At 39.4% G+C, this 27,500-nt stretch overlaps 1 protein-coding gene and 1 non-coding gene across 3 annotated transcripts in view; one reads left to right on the top strand and one right to left on the bottom strand.

Annotated features, from left to right (window-relative positions):
- LOC126092422 (protein YIPF6) overlaps positions 1-27,500 on the bottom strand; it is a 77,226-nt gene that overhangs the window by 19,854 nt on the left and 29,872 nt on the right. Inside the window, exon 6 of one of the 2 annotated variants that reach the window (XR_007521332.1) lies at positions 517-641. The exons of the other annotated variant lie outside the window; for it this stretch is intronic. The gene's annotated coding sequence lies outside the window, so the exon portion shown is untranslated. The remainder of the gene's footprint in view (positions 1-516; positions 642-27,500) is intronic. 2 annotated transcript variants of the gene reach the window in all.
- Trnaa-agc (transfer RNA alanine (anticodon AGC)) lies at positions 11,989-12,061 on the top strand. The gene has a single exon. It is a non-coding gene; the product is annotated as a tRNA-Ala (tRNA).

Genomic DNA, 27,500 nt, shown 5'->3' with positions numbered 1-27,500 from the left:
AAAGGTGATATTTATAATCCTTTTTACACGACTCACCAACCTGTCCAAGTAGAGTACTGCGTGGCGCATCTAAATAATGGTTTCTATCGAAGAAAAATTTGAAAGTGAAGCAAAAACTGAAAATATGCACTGCTATAGACTTGTAAAATAATATCATCTCTTTTATTTTGTAAGGAGCACAGTATTTCATGGCAACAAACTGTGCTGTCATAATTAGCTCAGGAAGGTCTTATTATTATATTTTCTCATACAGAATGGGTGAGAATGTGCATTTAATTTATGAATACATTCATCAAATTGGTTTCAACATCTAACTTACTGCAGGCAATGTATGTAATTTCCTGACTCTATTCTATGACATGCATAAAAGCAGTCACAAGCAGAAGAAAAATCTAATTACTGAAAAAAGAACTTTGCCAGGGAAACTGTCCTAGTTCTATGTGCCAATCATTTATAGCATGCCTTTGTACTACACTATAAAGCATGTGTCATTACAGGCAATAACAATCAACACACCTGACGACACTGCTTTCTCGAGGTAAAGAAGTGAGGACAGTGTGGTAGTAAAGCCATGCATACAATATCTGCTGATGGAAAGCCTTTCTATACAGGATTGTTTCCATTTATGAAACCCCACATTCCTGAAAAAATTAACTATGTAAATATTCAATGCATTTATTGAACCAGTTTTTGTTCCCAAAAGAAGGAAACTGAAAGAAATCCTCTCTAGTAGTTAAAATACTAATAAATTTAAATGTTTTTGTGTTTTGGTGAATCATACGCAGAAATACATGCCAAAATGATAATTCTGCTCTGGTAAAGAGTTGCAAGAAAGATATAGTTATAGCAGGAGCAGCATTTTCAAATGGAGAGCTATTTCAGCTTGCTAGCAAGTGGTAAATGAGGAATGGAGGTAGACTCCATCACTATCAATGTGATAAATCAATACTACAACTTGGAACAGTAGTAAGTCAAACCACAATATTGCAGTTTTGTAACAGTCTATTTTACTAATGAGCATTGTTCATGAGCATTGTAGTTTCATCTGATAACTTATCTACTGCAGAAATTTGATTAATGTTTCCTACTCTGTTGGATGTAAATTTTTCTGCTTGCCTGTTCAATAAGTATCTATAGAAAAACAAGAATAATTGTGCAGTGAAACCGAGTAACACTGCTGGTACAAGGAAAAATCTTGATGGGGTATTATTAACAAAAGACGTGTCATTTACATTGCTCAATAATCATTCACTTCGGGCCTTTGTCCCACTTCAACATGGGGTTGGCCTTGTTACTATGGATGTGGTGATGTTAGTATCAGAGGGTGGCCGGATGCCATTCCTGTCGCCAACCTGTAAACCCCCCCCCCCCCCCCCGGGGCCGAATTAGTGAACCCCAGCTGTCTGCGTCTAGTGTAAGCCATGAAACAATGCAAACATTTTTTAAAAAATGTCTGCGAGTTGTGTAACTAAGGCGGGACGAGGGGACCAGACCAGTATTTACCTAGTGGGATGTGGAAAACCGCCTGAAAACCACATCCAGGCTGGCCGACATGCCTGCCCTCAGCGTTAATCTGCCGGCCAGATTCGATCCGGGGCCGGCATGCCTACCCGCGTCCAAGAAGCAGCACATCAGCGCTGTCGGCTAACCTGGCAGGTTCCATTGCTTGATAATGCTATGCAAAATCAGGCAACATTGCAAAGAATATTAGTATAGATAAGCAGTCATCTACATACAACACTTTGATGTGAAATATTTTCCCAAGTATACTCAAGACAGGATTAGTGGGAATCTTGTTATTGCTTGAAACACTGCCAAGAGGCAGCAACACTGTATTTCATAATGCCTTAGCGTAGAAATGTGTTTTAAAGTTTATGTGCAGAAAATGTCAGTGGCTTCTTCTAGTAAAAATCACGTGCTAACTGATGTGTTGAATGTCTGTATCTCCATCAGACTTTCTGCTCTCTCCTATAACAGCTGTTGCTACATATCACACTGTAAAATAGCTTTGTTAAAGACATTTTAGAAGAAAACATTTTATACAATTTCTGATACTGCATAATTGTACTTTTCTGATAGATTTTACAAAACATTACAGTGCATTTATGAAAATACCTTTGATGGTGAAACAAGGGAGTTATACCTGAATCACAAAGTAATTAACAGATATGGAAAGGGGCAATGTTATCAGTTCACCGTTACCCACACAAGCAATATGGCCACAGCAGCAACAGCTTTGCAGTTCACTACTGAATTCCTTTTTCCCTTTAACCTGCAGAGTTGAGTTCACCTTGCAGGCACATAATACCCTTATCACTTTTCTGTTCACATTCACTATTGGCAGCAGACATTCTTTCACACATTATAAAACAAGTCAACACAAAGAAACAAAGCAAATGACAAAAATGAATGCTACGGTAGCTATTTTGAAAATGGATAACTACAAATCACTTTGTTATACTGATCTGGGAATAACAACAAATATTCAGTGTACTGTTTTCCTTCCACTGTTAGTTTCATATAACTAGATAGAAACTGTCAGTCTATTCATTGATGCTGGAGTATTATACCCCAGCTATTGCACTTCAACAGGAAACAGACTAATTACGATGGGGATGGTCACTTTTTGGCAGGAGGGAAAGTGGCCTCTACACTCACTACATACAATCTGGTAGTAGCAAAGGAGGTGAGTGTGGTTTACTAGATGGATTAGTAAATCAGCTAGCACCTTGTGAATAAGACCTATCACCAACCACAGTGCAATGGTAAGTCAACACTGTTGTAATTTTGAGAATTTGTAAGTTAATAGCAAAATCAGGGAAGCCACATAACTTCAGTGGTGTTAAGTAATTTTCATACTGTTTCTTCTAAGACACTTCAATATGTGCCCACTCAAAGTCAGCAAACAGGAGAGAATGTGTAGTGATATGAAAACTAACCTACAAGAGTCACACAGAAGTTGGCCATGACAACAAAAATAGTTTTCTAACACAGTGTGTACAGCTGGAATCTTCATGAGGATTGGTGGATACAAATAATGGGAATGGTAGCCTAAGAAACTCAATAGCATTCATTGTGAAGAAACTGTCTTAACACTTCAAGGTCCAGACACTTAGAAAAAATTTGGGCCTATAAAATGAGCCATTTATGTCATTATTTAAAATGTTACTGGCACATCTTAACAAGGCAATACATATTTCAAAACACGACGCTTCAATGTTTATTTTTCATCTTTATTGTAGTTCTCTGACACATTACATATTTTACAATGACAACAGAAATTATAATTTTCCTTTTTCTTTACAAAAAAAAAGTGTGAGGTGAGTTCTTGAGCACTTTGGCACGTTAATGAATTATGAGTGGTTAAGCCTGAAGTTTTCTGGCATGCAGAGAGGTCATTGCAATCTTGGCAATACCAGCTCATTTCCTTTCTGCTTGCTTTGTCAGTAGATTATTTTGTCTCCTCTGAATGAATACTGCAAAACCATGTTCTGCTGCTTCTCAGTTGCAGGAATTTTCTCAGGAAAGTGTCATCCTACTACCCTACCGCTGATGGTTGCACTAGGGACAATTTCTTGAGCCAGTGTTGTGACTTTGTGGAAGAGTTCTTCACTAATTTGGCAACAAAAGTGGAAGAATGGAAGCTTTTCATCTCTAAGGGATTTTTAGTCTCATAATACAGGATAAAAAGCATTTGTTGCAGCAATTATGAACATGTGGGAGAATAGTTTTATCGATATCTTCATTTTTTTCCTCTTAAATGCATAACAACAGATCATCTGATCACTTCTATCAACCGCTGTTTTGTACACATTATAGTTCAGAAAAGCATCTGGTTTTGACTTGATCTTGACACTATCCTCTGTACAAAGAGAAATATCAGAGGCTGTCTTTTTGTATAAATAGGAAAGGCAGAGTACATCCTTTTTGTCCTTTTACTTCAAACAAAACAGGTGATTTCCTTCACTGATACAGACTTGTGCCTTCTGAATTTCTTCAAAACAACTTTTGCTTTTGGCATTTCCTTCTGATTTGGTGTGCAGCATGGTGTTTACCCAAACAATCAGCAAGAAACCTCTGAAAGAATGGTAATATGAAATTGTCTTTTGGCCCTTTACCAGTGTACACTTCAAATCCAAGAACATGGCCAATCTTAGAATCACACAGAAAATATTTATATTCCACACTTGTCTCACTTGTTTTTCATGCATACTCAAAATACCACTTGCCTACAAAATTCACACATGCTTTCGTCAATGGTGAGGTTTTTGTGTGGGTAAAGTGCCTTTTAAAATTCTTATCATAAATGATTGAAAGAAGGCCTGATTTTATGCATGGTATCATGCTGAGGTTGATCTCTTGAAAGTCGGTTGCACCCTGTCTTCAGTTTGACATAAACCAAATTTGCATACCTGTCAATTTCTGATTTAACGAGTTTCACCACACAGCAGGGAAAGCAAATTTAAAACACATCCTGCAGAATGGATCTTTCACAAACTAATGCTCTTACTCCACTTATTCCTGAGAACTGTGTCACAGCAGGCTGCAGGTCCTCATATGTCGAGCCTAATCTAGCGTCAGTTGCCTTTTTTTGAGATCGCTGCAGAAGACTGTGTTACATATTATGTATTTTGTTGATTGCAGTATCTTTAAAGAACAGCAGGTGTGTCATCAGGTTCCTCTGTAAAAGAGATGAGATGAATACAAATAGAACACAGCAAAGTTGTAATTGTAGCAGCAGTATCTGTAGCAGTGGTATTATGGACAAAAAGTTCTAGCAGACTGAAGCTTACCTGAATATGAATCTTCTTCAGATTGTTACCACTCAAATATTCCTACCTTTGAGCCAGCATCAATAAATTCTTCTTCCAAAGCTTCCAATTTTTTTTGATAACTCAATAGATGTAACACATTTGTGGCAGAAATACAGCCAATGGCAAACCCAATGAGAAAATCAGCGAATCTCATGACAACGCAAGCACACAAAAGCTCAGTCTGTCACAACAGCAGCGCTTACACCCACTACTGCTTCTTTCGAAGTAATTCTATAAACTGACAAAAGATGGCAGCACCTGCCAAGTGAGACATCCATGAGTTGCTCTCATGTGAACCCAGCCCAGTTCTCGATTGATAGGAAGCTCGCAGATCAAGAAATATTGTGGCCCATGATACATTTGGGTGGGGCCCTTTGAGCAAGTAGCGTTCTTGAAATACCATACACAGATCACAATATTGTGGTCCAGCAACAGTACAACACAAGATCTGAGTGCTGCTGCAACAGAGTACTGAAGGTCTACGTTTGGTGTAACAAGATGGCTGGGTGTTGTGTGCTGTCCTTAGGTTAGTTAGGTTTAAGTAGTTCTAAGTTCTAGGGGACTGATGACCATAGATGTTAAGTCCCATAGTGCTCAGAGCCATTTGAACCATTTTGGTGTAACAAGCTACTAGAAATTAAGTAATGAACAAGTGTTTACAAATAATATAATCCTGCTACATACAAATCATTAAACAATCTACAGCAAAAACAGGGTCAAACCATTGTGTTATTGTTTATGGCACTACTGTAAATTGGTTTTAGCATGACGTATAATAAATAACAGATTTTAATTGCTTCTCATAAATTATTAATAATTGGGAATAAAAGAAAATCGGTTATAATTAAGAGTTGAGAAAAATCCCTTTCCTGGAGATGTGTTTTTATTATAATTTTACTTTGCTTTTATTTGCTCTTGGTGAAGCAAATCCTTTGATTATTTCAATGAAGTCATGTTTAGCATCTGTGTCGTTTCTATTGACAAGATACCCAATTTGACAGTCTATTTTTGCCCACATTCAAGCTTGAGTAGATTTCAATCATCCTTATCTCACTGTAACTGCATTCATAAGACACATCTACAAGGGTAAGATGAACAGGCACAACAAAACTGCTAGTTCAATAAAATTTGAAACAAGAACAGTGACTAGCAAAGAAACTTAAGAGTTTTGATGTTTCCACCTGTCTTAAGAGTTTCATTCACATTACAATAACAACAAAAAAACCCTAATATGTGTAAGTAAGGCTTCCTTCCAGTGGTCTTAAGACACCAAATGCTTGAGCAATGCAGTTGATGACCAATGGCAGACCACACACATGTTTACACAATGGTTAAATTATATGAGTATGTCTGTCTATAGACACAAGAATTAACAACATCCTTAATTAATCAGTCACAGAAGACTTATTTCCAGTTTTTTTTTATTATTTGCATAGCAGATCATACCAACAAACTTGGGAGACATGAAAGAACTGGTTAGAGTGGCAAGTAAATTACATCTCTCTCCATTTTTTCTGCTTGCTTCCTTAACCATCATATTTCACACCAATTCTGTCAGCAGAAATTGGAAGTATTTGGTCAAATAGTATATTTGGTTCAGAATATGAATTCCAACTTTTTATATCTTACAATACCAATGCAAAATAGCACCAAAAACTTTTTCCTTCAATATAAGCAAGCTGTGCAATCAGCAGTTGTGTGAACCAAGGGCACTGTTGCCACATGAAACATATCAGCGATTGCTGCTTGTTTGAAAACAGTCATTTTATTATGGTGCTACATGAAAGAAATAATCCTGTGACAACATTGTGCATATACTGTCATGAGTTGAGAGAAAGTGCAACCTTCACCTGTCTCTCCACTCTTTCAGTAGGGCAAGATAGTTCAATTAAGTGTTCCTACCACACTGTTGTTATTGTTTCATTATGTTCCCTTTATATTACTCATGACATCCATGGTAGTCACATCATTCTATTACTGAGATTAGAGGAAGTAGTGGTTTAGGCATTAAGGACATTAAAGGTGAACTGGTATCTCAGTTGGAGAGGAATATCTTGGTTTCCATACAGAGACTAACTTCCTGCAGGAAGTGTCATTCACTTGGTCAGGTCAGTGGGAGAGAATTACATAGGCCAATACCATTACCAGTGACAGGTCTTAAAAACACAGCTTTTCTACCAGGCTGTTCTTGCTCCCACACTGGCTGCCTACCTTAATGTATACTAGGGAATGAAGTACATGACTCTTTATTGGCTGCAGACTTGATTGGATCAGTTGCTGTGCTTTATATCAACATTGTGTGCTGTATCCCCAGGAATGAGATAGACACCATACTGGAACTCTGGTATTTCTCGCTGATGGTAACCCATCTCTACTTAATTGTTGATATTTTTAAATTGTGTGCTTGTCTTGTACTTTCCTGAATTTTGAAAAAAAAAAAAAATAGTATCTTCGTAACAACTAAAAGTGAAACTTACAAGGAGACCATATGGCAATCAGATTTTTGTAAATTATTATATTTATGGTGTATGAAGTTCAGAACAGAAAACAAATATCAGTCTGGCAAACCAGTTCATCAAAAAAAAAAAAAAAAAAACCACAAGAAAACCATATTTGAAGTTTTCTGAGCAAACTGAAAACTACAAAGTAAGTTCCATTTTTCAGTGGGTTGTGAGGCTCTTTGGTAGAACGCTTGCCTGCTAGGCAGGAAGGCTAGACTCAGTTCTCAGTGAAAAGGAATTTTTGAACAACATTGCACGTTCTATGAGGATTTCCATGAAGTGAAAATTGCTGGTTTGAGTCTAGTTTCAGTCATAACTTCTTTCTTTTTTTTTTCATTCAGTTTGAATACCTACATCATTTAACCTTTTCGACCCTCTGGCTACAACTGTGTGTGTTAACTTTTACTGTGTCATCTGCAACATAAGTATTTTTTCCAGTGGAAACCAGAGTTACACATTTGTGAATGTTCAGTCTTTTCATCATGTGCAAGTACTGCCAACTGTTGGGCATCACTATGAAAATACCAGTAAGGCAATACAGCAGAGTGCAGAAGCTCGTAATAGTGTGCAGCATCTCGGGACCATCAGAATACACAGATGTGATTGGTTCACTATATTCCATGGTATAACTGAATATTGTTATTATACAAGGTGTTTGTAAATGAATATTGGGGTTTTAATGCTTTGTAATATTTATTTTATTGAACTTACAGTTATAAATGATATGTCAAATGAAAGAGAAACTCAAACAGTTTTATGAAAAACCTTATTAAATGTTCAATGTGAGCACAATTTGTTGCACGGCACACATCAAGTCTATAGCCGAGTTCTTCCAAAATGTCGTTAAGTGTGTCTTCAGTGATTGTAGCAACAGCTGCTTCAATCCAGTTTCTTAATTCAGTGAGGTCTGCTGGTAGCAGAGGCACGTACACACAATCCTCGATGAAGCCCCAAAGGAAAAAAAATCACATGGCATCACATGCAAAGCAAGCCCTGTCATTGGGCACCCTGCGGCCTATCCAGCGCTTGGATACAGTGAATCCAATCGCGTACTTCGCTATGTCAGTGCTCACATTGAAAATTTATAAGGTTCTTGGTAAAACTATTTGAGTTGCTCTTTCATTTGTCATATCATTTATAAATGTCAGTTTAATGTAATAAATATTATAAAGCATTAAAACTCCAATATTCATTTATACAAACCCTGAACAATGGAAAATACAGGATGGAATGTAACAACATCATTCCTTCCCTGTTCCCATTCCAGCATGACACAGCCCTCTATTCCACCAGTGCAACCAGTCTTTTTACTTTTCTCCTTTCCTGCTACACCCCTCCCCCTCACCCCCACTGTCCGTCTAATCTCCCGACTGGACCTAGCTCCCTACCCTCTCTCCACCTTATCTCTGCATGCTCCCAAGCAGTACTTTACCGTCTTCCATCTCTAACCTGCTATACCTCCCCCTGCCCGCCCCAGTCTCCTTCTTACCCCCAACCAGTTGCCTCTACCATCATGCACTGCTGCTTCTGCTGCTGCTGCTGCTGCTACTGCTCATAGTCTGGCTTTAGCTGCCAGAGACTGTAGTCGTGTGTGTGTGTGTGTGTGTGTGTGTGTCTGGTCTGTTTTGGACAAAGGCTTTGTTGGCCAAAAGCTTATTTTGTGACAGTTTTTTGTTGTGCCTATCTGCGACTCAGCATCTCCGTTATATGGTGAGAAGCAACTATCCTTTTATTATATTGGACAAAATAAGGTAATTGGATACATATAAGGAAAAAAAAAATCTACTCACCAAGCGGTGGCAGACTTACTGTCCAGCATGTCTCCCCTTACATGCAGTTCTGGACGACTTTCCCGAAATCTACCTCTTTTCCTAGAAATCTTCAGTCCTTTTCCTTCACGCCATTCCTTCCCCTTCAACCCTTCTGTCTGAAGAAGGAGCCACTGTCTGTGAAAGCTTGCCTCATTATAATCTTTTATGTGCCTGTTCTGCCGCCGCTTGGTAAGTAATTTTCTTTTCTTATCTATCCAATTACCTTATTTTGTCAAAAATTGATTGCTTTCATACTACTGAATATTGTTATCGTTATTTTGCATGGTAATTATTGAATGACCACATAAGTAAAAATTTTCTTTCTTCCTGAAAAAAATTTGGGTCTGAAAGGATTAAATACAAAATTCATCAAGTATATGCTAATTAATACATATCTAATGGTAATTTTTATGAAAACTGTATGTTCATATTTCTAATTACATATCATGTACAACAGCTCAGTTTTCATCGTGCAAATATAAAATTCTTAATTACAGATCTTCTACAAATGACTGTTAATAAAGACTGTTTAAATCAAAAACATCATAAATAATTTTTTTTGTCTTTCTGTATTTTATGCTTCATGGATCAAACATGCATCTTTGTTTAAAAATTTACTGCAGCTAGAAATTGAACACTTCCCTCTTGGTAGATGAGCATTCTGCCATTGAGGCACATGGTCCACCAGAAAAGTGACCTTGCTTTAGCATATTAAAGATGTTTGGAAAACTTCAAGGTTGATTTTCTCCCAAGAAAATTTGAGAGCTGCATCTAACTGCTTTAAGTGATTGATATTTGTGTTCTGAACTTCTCATACCACAAAAGTAAAAATCTGAATACCATGTTGTCTCCTTAGCAAAAGTGGGGACAAGCAATAGTATATTATATACTGTGTGCATTATGGTTCCAGAGATTCTTAAATTTACTGATGTTACAATGTTATTCCATTGAAGAGCAAACAATGGTAGGATGCTCTGGTATCTGTGGGATCCATAAATTTTGTAGACTCATTACATCATGAGGAGCTGACACCCTGTGTGTCCTGGAAATGGTGGATGTACTAAAGGTTTATATCACTAGTGTAGTAACTTCATGGTGGACTGTTGCAAGTATATACAGGTAAGATGAACTATCTGATCCATAAACCACCATATGTTTTTCACCAACTGCAACAAAATAATACAGGGGCTCACAAAGCTACAATAAATGAAGAGTGAGTGAGAATGCCTTCGGTCACAAATTTTTGGGTTTTATTCCATCACATGATGTTTTTCAGACCCTTTGGATCCATCACCAGAGGCAAATGAATTAAATACATTATTTATTACATTATTTACATATTTAATACATTATTTATTTGCATTATTGATTTATTTGCATTATTGATTTATTTTACATTATTTATTTATTTTGAATAAGGTGATGTGAAATGTATGTTCCAAAAGATCAAGGAATGATAAAAATGTTCTTTTTGAATTTTTAGGAACATAAATTTCACATCATCCCTCTCAAGAGCTGAAGTAAATAATGTATTAACATGATTTGCACCTGATGATGGATCCACATGGTCTGAAATGTGTCATGTGATTTAATAAAATACAAAAATTTGTGACTGAAGGCATCATTATTGGGATTTCCAGTGTATTTAATACAGTCACATCCACAACTGCAAAACATGGAGAAAACTAGATGCCCCACATGGGTTTCACATGCTCCCCAACTCAACTAGATGCACCACATGGGTTTCACATGATTTCCAACTCCTGTGACTGATGTAATTTAAAATGAGTATTATGGGGGACAGCAATTTCAGAACCACCAGGTGTGGCAACTACATAAGTTTAGGATCAAAAATGATACTGTGGACAATTCTTTAAATTTAAGATCACGTCTCTCACTATAATTTCTGGAGGATCAAAAGAAAGTGAACTGTTTAAAAGAAAGAATTTTGAGCATAAAAACTTAAAATTAATGTTTCTTGGCCATTCTTGTAGCATTGTAATTGTAAGTCGTTATTAGTGTGTTGTTACTGGAAGGTCAGAGTACAAATCAGATGAGTCATTCACTTAACAACAACAATGAATGGGGCCTTTATTGTGGATGTCATTGGAAAAGGAATGGTCATAAAAAAACAGGATGAAGTCTCATGAAGCGAAGTTGGTGAAACTGTCCTAAGGATAATATCCCACCAAGTAGTATCATAAGCCATCTCAGCATTCAAACAGATACCTATTATAGGAAAACCTGTTTTATTGCCACCTTTAACAATGTAAGATAACCAACAGTGCAATTATGATATCTCTCATGAACTCACATTGAAAGTAATTAAACGGTTATTATGTTTCTAAGGTCTAGAATAGGCAGGAGGGAAGGTCTAGAATAGGCAGGAGTTAGCCAAGGCAAGGAAGGACAGGGCACACCCTGTGTAATATCAAAAAGAGAGGACCATTATTCAGACGTAAGAGCACGATGTTACCGCCTTAACACTGCACGGCGACTGACCTCGTAGAATTCGATGGATATGTTGTTTCAAGATAAACGTTGTCCAGAAGGTCTTATAATTATATTTTTCCCTGAGACATTCAAGTCTCTTCCTTATCTATGATAATGACTGAAGCAGAAGAAATGAATTAAAATTTGTGCTGCGGCTGGGACTCGAACCTGGGTCGTCTTGCTTGCTAGGCAGAAATGCTAACAGTTTCGCCACCACAGCACACTATGGTTAACATTGCTGCACGAACTGCCCAACTTGAGTAAACTGAGTAACAATGTAAGGGAAAATAAGCAGGAGATATGAATTGAAGTTTGTGTTGGGGAGGGCAACTCAACTTGGGTAGTTCATGCAGCAATGTTAACAATAGTGCTGTGGTGGTGTAATGGTTAGCATTTCTGCCTAGCAAACAAGGAGACCTGGGTTCAAGTCCCAGCCGCAGCACAAATTTTATTTAATTTCTTCTGCTTCAATCATTGTCCAGAAGGCTTCGGCAGAGTGGCCTTTTTTGTTGAAGACCGACTGTATGTGTACCTGTGATGCGTCTTCACGTAAGGGAACATCTAGAGTGGAGTCGTCAGCATGGCCCTGGGCAGTCTAAAAGTGGGCCACTGTTGCTTTCACAGATGAGTCCTGATTTTGTCTGGAGAGTGATTCTTGACACATTCACATCTGGAGTGAGCAGTGACAGGCACATTGGCCGCTGTGACTGAGCAAAACCGGCGTGATAGCTGAGTACGAGTCCGATGAGAGTAGAACATTGAACATGATTTCAGGACCCAAATATTATGGAAAGAGACCGATATCAAGGAGGATTGCTAATGTTGTAGGCAGGGATTATGTCGACCTCATGAATACCCCTTCATGAAATTGTATGGGTGTATCGGAAAGGTTTAAATGCTGTCAGGTATCATTACAAGATCTTGGGACCTCAGGTGTGGTTGTTGCCAAGTGGTGTGAACCCAGACTTCGTATTGATGGATGATAATGTTCAATCTCATAGACCAAGAACGGTTTTTCTTGGAAACAGAAGATATTGCACGCATGGCATGGCCTGCATGCTCTCCCAATTTGAATCCCATAGAGCATATCTGGGGTGCACTAGGAAGATGGGTTGCTTCATTTCAACACCCACCAATCACTCTCCAAGGCTTATGAGCAGCTCTCCAGGAAGAATGGGCGTTATTGCCTCAACATGAGACGGATGATGTAATTCACAGCATGGCCCGTTGTTTTCAGATCTGTATTGCTGCCAGAAGTGGTCACATCACACACTGAACACATTAACCCGTTGTTGGAATGTGTATGCAAATCTGATAAGTTGGAAAAAACTAAGAACATTTTTGCCTACCTTTATGCACATTGCAGCAGTTTATGTTGTCTGTTTTTTACATTGTTTCTACTTTACTATCACCTTTTTATGTTGCTTTGTGGCAAAATAAACACAACCTTGCAAAATTTCTGCTCCCCCCCCCCCTCCCTCTCCCTCTCTCTCCCTCCATTGGCTTATCCTCCCCTCTCAGACTATCTCCACCTCCTCCCCCCTCTCCGACAATCTCTTCTTCCCCCCTATCTCTCTGTACATCTCCTCCTTTCCCCTCTCTCCCGGACAATTTCCTCCTGCTTCCATCTCTCTTCCACCACCTCCTGACCCTCTACCCCTATTCATCCTTCTTGCACCCCTCCTTCTGCCCACCTCAACAACCTTCCCAGAGCCATGCCCATCTGCACGTGTAGCGCTTGCAAAACAGGAAGATAAAGAAGGCTGATACTGTTCCCACAACATGCTTGCTGTGCAGGGCAGCCTACCTGTTGGTGACTGAAAAACTATTTATCGCCCCAGACACGTAAGCTACCCTGTAAAGCATGTCTATAAGGCAGGCCAATACTACTCATGACACACCTGTCACACTGGGCAGCCTATACGGCACAGACTGAAAATACATGCTATTGCCCCCACCTCTGCTATTATCGGTGATAGCAAGTTATGAATTCCACCAGTGTTGATACTCGTCAAATTTTCTGTTGGTGTGCCTAATTTTTTTAATTACTATTTTTATACCCCCCCCCCCTCCCTCCATGAACCACAGACCTTGCCGTTGGTGGGGAGGCTTGCACGCCTCATCGATACAGACAGCCGTACCGTAGGTGCAACCACAACGGAGGGGTATCTGTTGAGAGGCCAAACAAACATGTGGTTCCTGAAGAGGGGCAACAGCCTTTTTAGCATTTGCAGGGCCAACAGTCTGGATGATTGACTGATCTGGCCTTGTAACACTAACCCAAAGGGCCTTGCTGTGCTGGTACTACGAACGGCTGAAAGCAAAGGGAAACTACAGCCATAATTATTCCCGAGGGCATGCAGCTTTACTGTTAAAGGATGATGGTGTCCTCTTGGGTAAAATATTCCTGAGGTAAAATAGTCCCCCATTCGGATCTCCGGGCGGGGACTAATCAACACGATGTCATTATCAGGAGAAAGAAAACTGGCGTTCTACGGATTGGAGTGTGGAATGTCAGAACCCTTAATGGGGCAGGTAGGTTAGAAAATTTAAAAAGGGCAATGGATAGGTGAAAGTTAGATATAGTGGGAATTAGCGAAGTTCGGTGGCACGAGGAACAAGACTTTTGGTCAGGTGAATACAGGGTTATAAATACAAAATCAAATAAGGGTAATGCAGGAGTAGATTTAATAATGATAAAAAAAAATAGGAGTGTGGGTAAGCTACTACAAACAGCATAGTGAACACATTATTGTGGCCAAGATAGACACGAAGCCCACACCTACTACAGTAGTACAAGTTTAGATGCCAACTAGCTCTGCAGATGACGAAGAAATTGAAGAAATGTATGATGAAATAAAGGAAATAATTCAGATAGTGAAGGGAGATGAAAATTTAATAGTCATGGGTGACTGGAATTTGATAGTAGGAAAAGGAAGAGAAGGAAACATAGTAGGTGAATAATGATTGGGGGTAAGAAATGAAAGAGGAAGCCTCCTGGTAATATTTTGCTCAGAGCATAACTTAATCATAGCTAACACTTGGTTCAAGAATCATAAAAGAAGGTTGTATACATGGAAGAAGCCTGGAGATACTGACGGGTTTCAGATAGATTATATAATGGTAAGACAGAGATTTAGGAACCAGGTTTTAAATTGTAAGACATTTCCAGGGGCAGATGTGGACTCTGATCACAATCTATTGGTTATGAACTGTAGATTAAAACTGACGAAGCTGCAAAAAGGTGGGAATTTAAGGAGATGGGACCTGAATAAACTGACTAAACCAGAGGTTGTACAGAGTTTCAGGGAGAGTATAAGGGAACAATTGACAGGAATGGGGGAAAGAAATACAGTAGAAGAAGAATGGGTAGCTTTGAGGGATGAAGTAGAAAAGGCAGCAGAGGCTCAAGTAGGTAAAAAGACGAGGGCTAGTAGAAATCCTTGGGTAGCAGAAGAAATATTGAATGTAATTGATTAAAGGAGAAAATATAAGAATGCAGTAAACGAAGCAGCCAAAAAGGAATACAAACATCTCAAAAACGAGATCAACAGGAAGTGCAAAATGGCTAAGCAGGGATGGCTAGAGGGCAAATGTAAGGATGTAGAGGCTTATCTTACTACGGATAAGATAGATAGTGCCTACAGGACAATTAAAAAGACCTTTGGAGAAAAGCGAACCACTTGTATGAATATCAAGAGCTCAGATGGAAACCCAGTTCTAAGCAAACAAGGGAAATGATAAAGGAGGAAGGAGTATATAGAGGGTCTATACAAGAGCGATGTACTTGAGGGCAATATTATGGAAATGGAAGAGGATGTAGATGAAATGGGAGATAGGATACTGTGTGAAGAGTTTGACAGAGCACTGGAATACGTAAGTCGAAACAAGGCCCCGGGAGTAGACAACATTCCATTAGAACTACAGACAGCCTTGGGAGAGCCAGTCCTGACAAAACTCTACCATCTGGTATGCAAAATGTATGAGACAGGCAAAGTACCTTCAGACTTCAAAAAGAATATAATAATTCCAATACCAAAGAAAGCAGGTGTTAACAGATGCGATAATTACCGGCCTATCAGTTTAATAAGTCAGGGCTGCAAAACAGTAATGTGAATTATTTACAGACGAATGGAACAACTGGTAGAAGCTGATCTCGGGGAAGATCAGTTTGGATTCCGTAGAAATGTTGGAACACATGAGGCAATACTGACCCTGCGGCTTACCTTAGAAGCTAGATTAAGAAAAGGCAAACCTACATTTCTAGTATTTGTAGACTTAGAGTAAGCTTTTGACAATGGTGACTGGAATACCCTCTTTCAAATTCTAAAGGTGGCAGGGGTAAAATACAGGGAGCGAAAGGCTATTTACAATTTGTACAGAAACCAGATGGCAGTTATAAGAGTTGAGGGACATGAAAGGGAAGCAGTGGTTGGGAAGGGAGTAAGACAGGGTTGTAGCATCTCCCTGATGTTGTTCAATCTGTATATTAAGCAAGCAGTAAAGGAAACAAAAGAAAAATTCGGAGTAGGTATTAAAATCCATGGAGAAGAAATTAAAACTTTGAGGTTCACCGATGACATTGTAATTCTGTCAGAGACAGCACAGGACTTGGAAGAGCAGTTGAACGGAATGGACAGTGTCTTGAAAGGAGGCTATAATATGAACATCAACAAAAGCAAAATGTGGATAATGGAATGTAGTCGAGTCAACTCAGGTGATGCTGAGGGAAATAGATTAGGAAATGAGACACTTAAAGTAGTAAAGGAGTTCTGCTATTCTGGGAGCAAAATAACTCATGATGGTCGAAGCAGAGAGGATATAAAATGTAGACTGGCAATGGCAAGGAAAGCATTTATGAAGAAGAGAAATTTGTTAACGTCGAGTATAGATTTAAGTGTCAGGAAGTCGTTTCTGAAAGTATTTGTATGGAGTGTAGCCATGTATGGAAGTGAAACATGGACAATAAGTAGTTTGGACAAGAAGAGAATAGAAGCTTTCGAAATGTGGTGCTACAGAAAAATGCTGAAGATTAGATGGGTGGATCACATAACTAATGAGGAGGTATTGAATAGAATTGGGGAGAAGAGAAATTTGTGGCACAACTTGACTAGAAGAAGGGATCAGTTGGTAGGACGTGTTCTGAGGCATCAAGGGATCACCAATTTAGTATTGGAGGACAGCATGGAGGGTAAAAATCGTAGAGGGAGACCAAGAGATGAATACACTAAGCAGATTCAGAATGATGTAGGTTGCAGTAAGTACTTGGAGATGAAGAAGCTTGCACAGGAGAGAATAGCATGGAGAGCTGCATCAAATCAGTCTCAGGACTGAAGACCACAACAACAACAACTATTTTTATTTGCATAAACAACATGCCATAGCTGTTAGAATTTTATTAATACCATAAGTAACCAGTCCAGTCTCATGCTTGTGGATCACAAATTTACATGGAATTAGAAGGAAGTGAAATTTCCGTGCACAAAAAGAATTTAAACTTTCCTATATATAACTTACCGATAACACATTGTTACTTCTTAGCTTCCAATCATCAAATTCACAATGAGGCATTAAAACTTGATGACCTAAATCTAAACGAGATGATTTGCACTATGCATTCAGAACAATCCAGACAGCCAACCAATTTCAAGGAACATCCCAGGTGTAATAATCAAACCAATATCCCCTAGCATATGCCTAAACGCTACAGCTTTTGATGCCCATCACTGTGTTGTTTGTCAATGTTATCCAAACCTGCTGCTCACTATATAGTGGAGATGCTGAGTCGCAGATAGGCACAACAGAAAGACTCTCATAATTATAGCTTTCGGCCATTAAGGCCTTTGTCAACAATACACACACACACACACACACACACACACACACACACACACGTGCACAAAAATCACAGCTCACACACACAACAGTCTCAGGCAACTGAAAATGGTGGTTTCAGTTGCCTGAGTCTGCAGTTGTGTGTGTGTGTGTGTGTGTGTGTGTGTGTGTGTGTGTGTGTGTGTGTGTGTGTCTATTGTTCATGAAGGCTTTAATGGCCAAAAGCTATAATTGTGAGAGTCTTTTTGTCGTGCCTATCTGTGACTCAGCATCTCCGCTATATGGCGAGTAGCAACTTTCCTTATCATAATATTGTTACTGTCCAGCCTCAATTTTCCATTGGTTGATTTTTATCCAAATCTTCAGTAGAATCACTTTCTGCCGACAACTCTCATCAACTGAAGTGCCAAATAAACTGGTATAGGCATGTGGATACAAATACAGAGATATTTAAACAAGTAGAATGCGGCACTGCAGTCATAAACACCTATATAAGACAAAAAGTGTCTGGCGTAGTTGTTAGATTGGTTACTGCTGCTACAATGGTAAGTTATCAAGATTTAAGCGAGTTTGAACATGGTGTTATAGTCAGCACACGAGCAATGGGACACAGCATCTCCAAGGTAGCGATGAAGTGGGGATTTTCCCGTACAACCATTTCACGAATGTACTGTGAATATCAGGAATCCAGTCAAACATCAAATGTCCGACATCGCTGCATCCAGAAAAAGATCCTGCAAGAATGGGACCAACAACAACTGAAGAGAATTGTTCAGTGTGACAGAAGTGCAACCCTGCCACAAATTGCTGCAGATTTCAGTACAGGCCCATCGGCATGTATCAGCATTTGAACCATTCAACAGAACATCATCAATAAGGGCTTTTGGAGCCAAGGCCCACTCGTGTATCCCTGATGACTGTGCGACACAAAGCTTTAGCCTCACCTGGGCCCGTCAACACCGAAATTGGTCTGTTGTTGACTGGAAACATGTTGCCTGGTGAGACAAGTCTTATTCCAAATTGTATCAAGTGGATGGACATGTACGGGCATGGAGACAACCTCATGAATCCAGGGACACAGCATGTCAGCAGTGGACTGTTCAAGCTGGTGGAGGCTCGGTAATGGTGTAGAGCATGTGCAGTTATAGTGATATGGGACCCTTGGTACATCTAGATACGACTGACAGGTGACATGTACATAAGCATCTTGTCTGATCACCTGCAGCCAATCATGTCCATTGTGCATTCCAACGGACTTGGGCAATTCCAGCAGGACAATGCAACATCCCAATGTCCAAAATTGCTACAGAGTGGTTCCAGGAACACTCTTCTGAGTTTAAACACTTTCACTGGCCACCAAACTCCCGAGACGTGAACATTATTGAGCATATCTGGGATGCTTTGCAGCATACTGTTCAGAAGAAATCTCCACCCTCTCGCCCTCTTACGGATTCATGGACAGCCCTGCAGGATTCATGGTATCAATTCCCTCCAGCACTACTTCAGACATCAATCAAGTCCACACCGTGTCATGCTGCAGCACTTCTGCATGCTCGTGGGGCCCCTACACGATATTAGGCAGGTGTACCAGTTTCTTTGGCTCTTCAGCGTATATGCATGCTATCATCATGTTTGACGTGTTTCAGAAAACTCACTCGGGCTTATTAGCCATATCTCTGGGAACTTGGCATGTTTCAGAAAACTCACTCAGGCTGATTAGCCTGAACTTAACAACTTAAAATGGAAATATGTCATTAAGGTTTGTTGAAACTTGGAAAACCAAGCACACAACTGTCTGTGTCCTCTGTCTTTTAGCACAAATGAGCTCAATGAGTTACAATTAGCATGTAGTCCCCCTCCACAAAACCTGCCAATAGGAAGTTTAATTTCAAGCAGTAATTGAGACTTCGCTTTCTGAAACTTCTTATCAATTTATTTAACTTTCAAGTTTTCTGTTGTCGCCATCAACATAGCTGATCAGTCACACATACAACCAACAAATCCCCAATCCCCATAAAAGGTCAAGTTGAGGTAGAATCTTTCAACAAGTAGTGAGTACAAACCCATTTTCTGTTCCAAGCAGCTCTTCAGCTGAGAATACTTTTATTCTAGGTGCATTTGCTGCTGTCAGGAAACTGATAATTTATAGACTATAAATTCCCACCAATATTTTGCCTTGGATCAACCTGCCCAAATAACTCTGAAGCTCACATAATATTTTCTACAGAGCTCAGTTCCACATTTCTACCTACACCAACATATCCTGTTTGCATACTGAATAGCTGTCAAATTGGAATTAGACAGGCTGCAAAATGACAGTGTTACCGAATCAGTAACATCCAATGAACGGTCAACTCCATTAGTAACAGTTCAAACCTGTGCCAATTTCAGATCAACCATGAAGGCCTAATCACAAATAGACATTTATCCTATTCCTCATCTAGAAGAACAAAATAATAAGGATGGGGGAGAGGGAGGAGCAGACTTCGCTAACAATTACCTTCAATTACTAGGCAACTGTTACACCAGTATCTTTCCAAGTTAGTGTCAATGGCCTGCAGCCACACAATGCTGGCAGGCAGCTCACCATATTCTGCTGCCTGTGACATAAAAATGCCTGAGCTGGCAAGGTGAAAGCCTCCACTCTGCCAAGTGCAGATTACCACATTCTGGGCCCTGTCAACTGTTGCAGGACTTGGGACATGAGTGAAAGCAATGCCTTTTCACAATAAATCTAAGGTGGGCCAGTATAAATGCAGGCCATCCAGACCCAACAGCATCTGTTGTCGAATGCTACCAAGACCCAGAAGTAACCCACACCTGCTGTAGACCTAATATGGGCCATATACTCTGAAGTACAACTAAATGCTGCCTCGTTATCCACATCTCTATGGACTGCGCCTAGCCTTGACACTGCCAAGACCTGAACTGGAACATTTTAACTGGAGACTACTGCTGGTTGATGTCAACTGACTCCAGGTTGCCTTCCAGGGGTTCTTGGTTTGCTGTCCATGCTTGGTTGCCTCGTGTACTTGACCTGCTACAAGCTGATGGCTGGTCTCTACATCTATGCCTAATGGCATCGTCAGTCCACACCCAAGGTTTCTGCTGCTCTGCACCTACTGATTGCAGGCTTGACGCAGCTCTACACTAATAGAGGTGCAGACACTGCTCCTTTGCTACAGCAGCCTGATGGCCACCTCCTACTGCCAAATGCTTAGCTCGGCAAGCATCTGTACCCGGGATCCTCACATGCCACTAGGACTCTGTCCAGACCGACAGTATGAATTCTGCTGAATAAATCATGTTGCCATTACTACCGCCTTTATCATTCAACGACATCCAGCTATGAGGCCAGTAACACTTGGACCATCTTGAATTGAATACAATGAAGCATCGACCATCCTGAACTGAATACAATGAAGCATCACTAAAATTTTTAGTAATTCTGAATCGTATCATAATTCCCACAACATTAAAAGATTTTTAAAACAACTAACTCACCATATTCCTACATGTTCTAATTAAGGTGCAGTTCTATTGGACTATAGAATGTTAACAACCATGTATCAAATATAAGAGCCTCTTAAAGTCTGACACCATCCAAAATGGCATGGACACCGTTTCAGCAGTAGTACTGTACTGCACACACGATTATGAATTTATAGGTTTTTATTTCTTCTTTTTTTATTTTATTTGAAAAATACCAACATAAATATTGAGCTGTGGTAACCAAAAGCTATTAAACACAGAGATAGGTAGAAATTTAGCAGGCTGCCAGTCTCAGATAATACGCTGCTACTGGTCAGCACCCCCTGAATCACCAGGGAGACAACAGTGCTGCAGACTACAGTTCTCTGCTGTGCTAAGTGCTGACTCCAATGTTGTTTCTGTGTACTGTAATTATTACTATTTTTTGTATCAATCATAAACAACTATAAATTTTAGCTTTGGTACATTTTAAAATAACTGCTGTTTCAATTAGTCAAGCTGAAAGTACTATATAGTAACAGGGTTGAAAATAGAATGAGATCACTCAAATCAGCAAACATTGTACAACTGGTTTTACCCTTCTTCGTAGTTGCATATATTCACCATTTTAAAAAAAACGTATCATATCGGAATCGATACTGTTTTCACAATAGTAATGTTTCACATCAGATACCCACCTGGACAGCCAAGCATGTGAAAGTGCTTGCTTCCCGGACATGGGGTGGTGCACTGGCCCAGGATCATATCCGTCTAGCTGATTAATGATGTAGGCTGCTGTGTCATCCAACCTAGATGTGTGTTTTAGGTGGTTCCCACAGCACAGTGACTATTTATATTGTTTCCCACATCTGACAAGGTGAATACTGGACCCATGACCCACCTCAGTTACATTACTGTATTCTGCTACTAATGTGTATGACTGTGAGTGTACCGAGAGTAGTGTCATGCATGTGTTTGTTTGAATTGGCCACCACCTGTACCAATGTGGGCCAGCCGCTGGAGGTCACCTGTGGGAGGTGTGGCACGCGGTGCGGCGCAGTCTACCGGAGACTCACATATATATACATGCGGAGCAGTGCGGACTGTCTCTCTCTCTCTACATTATTCTAGGTTGTATCGGTCATATCAGTGTGCTATGACTTGTGGAGTCCTGAGAGGCTATTTTCACTATAGTTCAGAGGTATGAATAAAGTGATATTTGCGTGACTTGGATCGGTTTTGTGTATTACTTGGGTACTACATACATAATTTGCAACATTGTCACACCTGTACTTGAAATTACACTAAAAACAGACATATGGAATGCACTAATTTTTTCCCTTGGGAAGTGGTGGTGTCAAGAAGGGCATCTGGCCACCCACTACCACAAACAGTGCCAATCCAAAATAAAATGCTGACCCTGTGAGGACATGAGACAAGGCCAGGAAGAAGAAGAAGAAGAAGAAGAAGAAGAAGAAGGAGGTTTCATATCAGATGGTCAGCAAATTAAAAAACACTGATGTTACCTACCACAATAGTGCACAACTGTTTTTATCATCTGTAATTTCTTGCCTACAGCATAATGTAAGTTGTACATTCTTTCTGCATGTGTGCTGTACATATATAAGCATTGTCTCTCATCTCCTATTTAAAAAAAATTCTACATCCCCACCATATTATTTATTAACATTGGTAGTGTCAGATATGCTTGATAACGGCCTAACATAAAGGCTGAAACCAGTTGTGTGGACTTAATAAAGTTCTAATTAAACCACTGGAGAGGCTTTTGATTAATTGAACAACAGTTGTGGAATCAGCATCTTCCAAACTTGGAGAAACTAACACCTGCAGACAGTGTCAGGACAGTATGAGTATTCTTGGATTTAGCCATTGCTGGAATTGTTAAGGAACCAGTTACTAGATGAAGGACTCATTTCACCAGATGTCATGACTTTGACAAAGAATTTAATAAAAGTTCTACTGCATCATCAGAAGAGTGATTTTTTTTTTAATGCAAGTTATTTTAAGAAGTTTTTGAAGGTTGTTTCATTACAATTGTAGAAATAAGAGCAAGTCCCTTGATATTTTAGAAAGAATTTTTTATTACTGTAAACTCATCCACTGGTTCTGTTGGTGATCAAAGAAACATGGACAGTTCTTACTTATTGACTGCTAGATTAATTAAAGAGTGTCCAGACAACTATTTGTACAGATTTTGCGATCACCAACAATCCCACAGTATTCAAAGTATAAGCTAGGACCTACTGCATAAACATGAATGAGCAATAGTTGCTGAGGGCTAAAGTCTGTCAACTATCTCTATTCCAGCTGAAGATTTAAAAATTGCGGAAAACTGTGTTCCACATAATATGCTTCACCTTTCTCAGTAAGCATCCAATCTGCTCTGACATGAAAGGACATGACAAAATAACTTGCATATCATAATTAACAGTCTAAAGTTTCATTTCATGAACTTCTGCAAGAAATGAAATGGCATGGCCATTAACCTTAACTTTATTTCTACTAGTCGCTTCCTGGGGTCCTCATTTTACTTACTTTCACTAATATAACTTAATGTGAAATACATTCAGTGCTACCTACCAAGTCAAGGTTTCTAATTTACTACAGATAATGAATATAAAGACATTAAGACACTTTTTCACACAGGTAATGTATCCAAGTGATGCTCTCTCCTTCTGTGATGACCAAGAGGTAAAAAAAATTGTAAGTATGTGCTTACAGATTCTCAGTGATATACAATTACTAACTAGTAAAAAACATAGGATTTAATACCCACAAATGACACGTTATAACAACATTTCTAGAATCTGTTACAGCATTCAGAATTTTATCTCTCAATTGGATATATTCTGTGAAGGGGCAATGTGCGGTTTCTATGTCTTACTTTGAGGCAGACCTAATGGTTCATTTTTCAAATCCCACATATAATCATCATGGAAGAAACAGTGTGAGCATATCCTTGCATAACGAACATTTATTTTAGGCTCTCATTTGCGCCAAGATACCAAAATGCACTGAACAGTAACTTTTTCAGGAAACAGTAACTCATAACATCCCAAGTAGGTATGTTCTTGCAACAAGCAATGCCTGTTCTGATTTGTTTCATTGGCCATTCAGTTTTCAGTGAAAAAGTAATAATTATAACACAAACAATGGCCCTACCCACATACTAAACAAGCATTACTTGCAGACTGTAGGTAGCGACTTTGTGCTGCCTGCTGCCCTCTCTCCCCAGTGACATAACTGCACGAAGCCCTGGCTGATTGAGTTTCGGGTGGAAAGCCAGAATACACCTCCCTGATTAAATATAACTAATGAAGCTGCAGCTTTTGCCAAAGCAACAGATTTCTTTCTGATTTCCTTGGTTAAATTATGCTAGCACAATCATGAATAATATTAAACTTATAGTGATAGTTTATTGTGAATATTATTGTGTCTTTTGTTAATGTATAGACTCAGTCCACATCTCTTAAGGATCACCTTCATGGCAAGATCTGGGAGTGGAACATGAAGGAATAATGTATAAATGAGTGAATAAATGAATGAAACAATGGAAAGTCCAGGATGGAGTAATGACAATATTATGAAAAAGATAGATTGCTACTCACCGTACAGCAGAGATGCTGAGTCGCAGATAGGCAGAACAGAAAGACTGTCAAACACTACGTTTTCGCGTCATAAAGGCCTTCATCCGAATTAGAGGTCTTGGCAGCCAGAGACTGTGGTCACGTGCGTGGGAGCTGCATTCACATGAGTGTGTATGTGTATGTTGTCTAATTCGGATGAAGGCCATTTTGGCTGAAAGCTTACTAGTATAGGCCCTCTATATACTCCTTCCACCTTTCTGCTTCCCTTCTCTGCTTAGAACTGGGTTTCCGTCTGAGCTCTTGATATTCATGCAAGTCGTTCTCTTTTCACCAAAGGTCTCTTTAATTTTCCTGCAGGCAGTATCTATCTTACCCCTAGTGATATATGCCTCTACATCCTTACATTTGTCCTCTAGCCATCCCTGCTTAGCCATTTTGCACTTCCTGCCGATCTCATTTTGGAGACATTTGTATTCCGTTTAGCCTGCTTCATTTAATGCACTTTTATATTTTCTCTTTTCATCAATTAAATGCAATATTTCTTCTGTTACCCAAGGATTTCTACTAGCCCTCGTCTTTTTACCTACTCGATCCTCTGCTGCCTTCACTATTTCATCTCTCAAATCTACCCATTCTTCATCTACTGTATTTCTTTCCCCCATTCTTGTCAGTCATTCCCTAATGCTCTCTCTGAAACTTTCTAAAACCTCTGGTTCTTTCAGTTTATCCAGGTCCCATCTCCTTAAATTCCCACCTTTTTGCAGTTTCTTCGGTTTTAATCTACAGTTCAGAGGCCGCATCTGCCCCTGGAAATATCTTACAATTTAAAACCTGGTTTTAAATCTCTGCCTTATTATTATATAATCTATCTGAAACCTTCCAGTGTCTCCAGGCCTCTTCCATGTATACAATGTTCTTTCATGATTCTTGAACCAAGTGTTAGCTACAATTAAGTTATCCTCTGTGCAAAATTCTACCACGCGGCTTCCTCTTCCATTCCTTACCTCCATTCCATATTCACCTACTACTTTTCCTTCTCTTCCTTTTCCTACTATCGAATTCCAGTCTACCATGACTATTAAATCTCTGTCTCCCTTCACTATCTGAATAATTTCTTTTATCTCATCATACATTTGATCAATCTCTTCATCATCTGCAGAGTTAGTTGGCAAATAAACTTGTACTACTGTGGTGGGTGTGGGCTTCATGTCTATCTTTGCTACAATAATGCATTCACTATGCTGTTTGTAGTAGCTTACCCACACTCCTATTTTTTTATTCATTATTAAACCTACTCCTGCATTACCCCTATTTGATTTTGTATTTATAACCCTCTATTCATCTGACCAAAAGTCTTGTTCCTCCTGCCACCGAACTTCACTAATTCCCACTATATCTAGCTTTAACCCATCCATTTCCCTTATTAAATTTTCTAACCTACCTGCCCAATTACGGGATCTGACATTCCACACTCCAATCTGTAGAACGCCAGTTTTCTTTCTCCTGATAACGATGTCCTCTTGATTGGACCCCGCCCAGAGATCTGAATGGCGGCCTATTTTACCTCCGGAATATTTTACCCAAGAGGACGCCATCATCATTTTATCATACAGTAAAGCTGCATGCCCTCGGGAAAAATTACGGCTGTACCGTATTTACTCGAATCTAAGCCGCACTCGAATCTAAGCCGCACCTGAAAAATGAGACTCGAAATAAAGGAAAAAAAAATTCCCGAATCTAAGCCGCACCTGAAATTTGAGACTCGAAATTCAAGGGGAGAGACAAGTTTTAGGCCGCACCTCCAAATCGAAACAAAGTTGGTCCATTGTAATATGAGACACAATTTAGGTAGAAAGAATGACGATACAGCTACAGTAGTTTGGTTCGAGTCGTAAGCTTAGCAGTTAAGCCTTACCAGGTAGCCATTGCTATGCGTCAGGCGCTCCGTCCGTATTTATACGGGTGCCCTTCCTTTTTCACGTGCTTCGTCTGGTTTGAATCGATTGCTTATTTTGCTTTGATCTGATAAGTGCCGTTTTCTTTGTTATAGGTGTTTGCGTCACTCTTAAGCTGAAAATGCATTACTGCACTGTGTCATGCATTGTTTGTCACATTCTGATAGTGCGTGTTTACGGCCTGTCGCAGCTCGCGGCATGGCTTGCTTTTGTGCGCGCTACCGCCGCGTACAATTAAAAAAAAGAGAGAGGAATCGTCTCATTAGCGAAACAATGGCAAGAGACTGCTATTTGTTGTTACTTACACTGCTGCTTTCTTTGATAATGATCAACAAGAATCAAATAATAGACTGCGTATGATAGAACTTGTTCTGAACGAGAGTTAGGCGAAAATTTTTCTCCGTTTGAAAATCTTTGCGGCCGCTTCTTTATTACATCAAATTCTGCACAGAAATTAGAGTCATCTTAGATTTAAAATTCTAGTCACTTGCCGTGCTTCATTTCTGACTGTATCACTATTAGGCATAAGACTAATACGAATGTAAACATGACACGATACGTATATTCTTCCGCGTTTGCCGTTGTCTCACTCTAGTTTCGTAGTTTATTAGGCAGACAGGATTTAAATGAGATAGCAGCAAACACGAAAGAATACATGGCAAAATGTTTATATTCGTATTATTCTTATGGTGAAGAGAATACTGTATGTGATTCAAATTTCATCAGGTTCCTATTAGCAACCATCTCTTCTCACAGATAGGAAAAAATTCAGAACGTAAAGTTGGCCATATTGACAAACATCCCAAACAGTCTTGCCAGTCAGATTTTCGTAGTGCACTGAAATTGTGCTACATTCGAAGATGAACAATACGGAATTTGTATTTACTTCGTTGGATAATGTATGAAAATGCAGTGGTCGAAACTCGCGGCGGAGAAAAAAAGCTCGTCTTCCACTTTTTTTTAATTTATTTACTGACGCAGAGGTTTTGGCGCCAGTATTTATCTTTGTGCC

This window comes from Schistocerca cancellata, chromosome 7 (assembly GCF_023864275.1).
Source record: "Schistocerca cancellata isolate TAMUIC-IGC-003103 chromosome 7, iqSchCanc2.1, whole genome shotgun sequence".
NCBI classification, from domain to species: Eukaryota; Metazoa; Arthropoda; class Insecta; order Orthoptera; family Acrididae; genus Schistocerca; species Schistocerca cancellata.
Note: the sequence above shows the minus strand (reverse complement) of the source record. Positions and strands in the feature narration are given on the sequence as shown.